Source organism: Pyxicephalus adspersus, chromosome 12 (assembly GCF_032062135.1).
Source record: "Pyxicephalus adspersus chromosome 12, UCB_Pads_2.0, whole genome shotgun sequence".
Classification (NCBI taxonomy): domain Eukaryota; kingdom Metazoa; phylum Chordata; class Amphibia; order Anura; family Pyxicephalidae; genus Pyxicephalus; species Pyxicephalus adspersus.
Genome location: NC_092869.1, coordinates 19,084,664 through 19,089,030, shown reverse-complemented (window position 1 = coordinate 19,089,030; position 4,367 = coordinate 19,084,664). Strand labels below are relative to the sequence as shown.

General features: G+C 35.3%; 1 pseudogene; it reads left to right on the top strand.

The window, feature by feature from the left end:
• Window positions 1–736: 736 nt before the first annotated feature.
• The window catches only part of LOC140341747 (olfactory receptor 5V1-like), a 6,406-nt pseudogene continuing 2,775 nt past the window's right edge, over window positions 737–4,367 (top strand).

Genomic DNA, 4,367 nt, shown 5'->3' with positions numbered 1-4,367 from the left:
GATGCTCCAGCAATAGTCAGCCATCATATGAACATCCCGTCTACCCTGACACTGTCCTTCCATGACCTTCAAATCTTGGTGGAATCGTTCACCTTGCTCATCTTTTACTTTTTATTAATAATCTATTTTTCTTTTTCAGGGATTCCACTCTATAAAACATGATGTAAAAAGAACTGTGCAGGAATTTATTTTAGTTAGCATTTTCCAGCCTAAAGGGGATCCAGCTATTACTGTTTTTCTTTGTTTAGGTAGCACACATCATCTGTGTTACAGGAAATATAACCATCGTTGTTAGGACTGAACCCTTTTTTTTAAACTCTAATGTACTTTTTCATAAGTAATTTTTCTTATGTCGAAATTGTGTTTGTTACAGTTACTATACCTAAACTTAATAGTTTGATTTCAGGAAATAAAAGAATATCTATTACACTGCACAACAACGATTTTGCTACTGGGAATACCACAAGTGATTTACATGATATTGAGTGTTCTGATTCCAATTCTGAACTCAGAATAAGCCTATCTCATACAGTTTTTAAGTTAAATGCGTGCTATAGCTGTTCAAATGGTCATTAATGTATTTTTACATGGGAATAATATAACAGCTGCAGCTACAACTTTGCCTGCTGCCCCCTTAGCTGAATCACTTCCCCTGGTGGCATGCATGTTCCAGCAGCGACTGGGTATATCTGGGCAAGTCAGTGAGCTGATGTCAGAAATAGGTTTATAAGGCGAGATGGTCCGCTTGTCTCTAGTGTGAAACCATCTTATTGGATAGTACAACTAGGTCATAGTGAATCTGTTTTGAGCTAAAGATGAGTAGGTGCAGCTATGTTACCCTGTTTCCCCTATGATAAGGCACTGTCCTATATTTTTTGAAATGCCAAAACTGGACTGCGTATTCCAGATGTGGTCTGACCAATGCTTTGTACAGGGGCAGAATTATGTCTCCATCTCTGCAGTCCATTCTTTTTTAATACAAGAAAGTACTTTACTAGCTTTAGCTATTGCAGCTTGGCATTGCATACTGTTATTGGGTCTATGATCTACCAGCACCCCCAGATCCTTTTCCATTTCTGACTCTCCAAAATGCATTCCCCCTAGACAGTATGAAGCATGCATTTTGTTAGTTCCTAAGTGCATCATTTTACATTTATCTATATTAAATGTCATTTGCAATTCGGCTGCCCAATCAAATAGTACATCTAGGTCTGCTTGTAGAATATAGACATCCTGTATGGACTTAATTCCATTACATGTAAAGGTCCCGAAACTGAACCCTGGGGTACACCACTGATAACCTTAGACCATGCAGAGTATGAATCATTAATTACAATTCTCTGGATGCGATCTTCAAGCCAGTTCTCTATCCATTTTTAAAGATTGACTTTTCTAAACCTTTCGACCCTAACTGGCATATTAACCTTCTGTGGAGTACAGTGTCAAATGCTTTAGCAAAGTCCAAGTTCACTATATCAACTGCTATTCCACTGTCTACCTGTTTACTGACTTCCTCATAAAAAGAGAGTCAATTTGTTTGACAACTTCTGTCTTTCTTGAAGCCATTATGACTATCACTTATAATATTATTTTCTAGCAGAAACTCCTCTATGTGAATCTTTATCAAACTCTCTAAGACCTTTCAAACTATGGATGTTAAACTAACAGGTCTGTAGTTACCTGGTAATGTTTTTGCTCCCTTTTTGAAATAGGAACCACATTGGCCTTACGCCAATCAATCAATACATTGCCAGTGACTAAGGAGTCTAAAAATTAGAAATAATGGCTTTGAAAAAACTGAGCTCAGCTCTTTGAGGACACATGGATGTAATCCATCAGGTCCTGGTGGTTTGTCAACCTTAAATTTTCCCAGCTGTTTCTCAATCATATCAATTCTGAGCAATTGTGACTCATTTAAGGCAGTGACATTGCTATTATGATTTTGGACTTGAGTTCTGCCATTTTCCTTTGTGTACTCAGAGCTAAAAAAAGTGTTTAGTAAATCTGCCTCGTCTTTATCTCCAGTTACCAACCCAGCTATATCTTTAGGGGACATAGAAATCCAGTGTATTGCATTTAATACAGTTATTTTGTATTGAATGCAATACAAAATAATTTAAAATTCCCGCTGCGCCTCTAGCGACAGCTGTACGTACCGACGTCATTGGGAGCTCCCGGTGAACGTCAGCACTTTCGGCGGGGGACAGAACAACAAAGATGATGCAGCCAGAGGATAGCAGGAGCCTGGAGCATGCCAAATAGGACCAGGTAAGTGTTTGTTTTTTACTTTTTTAACTACCCGAGTGTGACTCGGGGTTATCACTTTCTGCTTGTTTTTTTTCACAGTCACACAGGTTGAATGAACATAGCAAGCAATGTATAACAACCTAACTAGCTGCCAATAATTAATAAAGCTATTTTAGGAGAGGGGTAGGTAGGACAGATCCCACACTTAGAAATAACGATTTAGCCACCCCTCACTCACATAGTGAAATTGAGTTTCATAGAGAGAAATATGGAGAGAGATAGAGAACCAAAGAAGAAGTGTTTAAGTTAGCAAAAAAAATGTATCTATGTGTTCAAAAGAACTTAAACAACTATACAAATATTAATTAGTACAGGATTCACAGTATACAAAATCAAAATACAGTGTATATGGTCAAGCCCTGATTACTTCTTCAGGGTGTTATTCCACCAATGAACTAAACAGAGATCTGCTTAATCAGGTGTGGCGGGGTTTACACCGTAGCCACAATAAAAAGGATTGTGCTGTGATCATGTAATGCCAATCAACATCTTTGTAGAAAATAAAATCTCTATATCTACTTGCAAAGAACCATTACTTTGACAGGACTACAATTTTATTAAATCATAGTTTGTGCTGAGAATATCACTTCATAGTTACAAGGTGGGCTTATGATATATTTACCCTGCTAAAAAGTGTTACCCAATAGAAAAAGACAAGTCTTTTTTACAAAACATCTTTGTTTTCACTGGTTTAAGGCCTAAATTTTTTGAAAAAAAATTACCTGTAATTGACAATGGTACCATCTACCATATGCCTGTTGGCATGTTAGCCATTACTACAGGATTTTCCAAACTTTATCACTGGGAAAAATGTTAATATTGTTGTAGGGTTATGTATTTTTTTTCACCCCATTACATTATAAGAGGTACAGTTGCTAAAAAATCCTATAACAAGGACTTAACCTAGCTAAAGTGCTGAATTAAATGCCAAGCAGTTGAATGAGAAAATACAAAGTGAGACTTAACAAGTGATGAAAAAACTGAAAACAAAATTAATAGTAGATATGGGAAGTCTCACAGCAAGAAGTTAGAAAAATTAGGCCAAATTAAAATACTATTTAATATTTCACATCAGGAAATACTTAACAGATAACTTTTATTCTAGGGACTTTACACAGCATTATAACATACAAATTAAATGATGACAAAACATCAGATTTATAGACTGAATATTTCTACTTTAACTAATAATATCAACTGTTTTAATTATATATATATATATATATATATATCCAAGGCTGAAGAGAATACACTTTCATGGGTGAAGGTGGGTGATCTAGAAAACCTGGAATTGTTTTTTTAAAAGTAATTTGTTATTTGTTAGCAAATGTTTTTAATCCTGGCCCATATCCATTTTAGGTTTGCTGGATCATCCAGCTTTACTGATGAAAGTATATCCTCTGCCATCTTGGAGAGCTTTAATAAATCAGGCCAATAATATTAACGGAGAATTCCAGATAATGACATCTTTCTGGCATCTAATATAGCTTTTTAAAGGATTTCAGCACTGGGAATTAATTGTGAGTTCTTCTCCCACATGTCTCATTGTCACCAAAGGAGAAGGATTCCCACAGTAGCAAATCTATCCAGCCCTTTGTAATTACACAAGTATATATTGGTGCTTCCTGTGCTCACATAGGTCTTTCAAGACCCAAATCCTGTTCAAGGGAAAAAAAAACTATAGATTTTTAGCAATTCCTATCTGGGCTATGGAGGACAAATCTCTAGTAATTTAAATACTTTTTACATTAAATTGTTTTGTATGAATAGGATTTGTCCATGTATATATTTACTTACAAATTATAAAAATAAAGGTTTTACAACATTGACCCTGATTAATTTTATGTATTTATTTTAGCTAATCACAATCAAATACAAGCATAAATCAAATTTTTTTAAACACATTCTCACGTAGGATCTAGTCAGCTGCATAGTTTATAATATCACAATTGTCTTTTTAAACTGTGTGTCCTGGGAAAAGAGATCACATAACAAACCCCCAAAAAACAAACAACATTTTAGAAACAACTTTATTCAAAAGAAACATTTGCTAAAAGCTC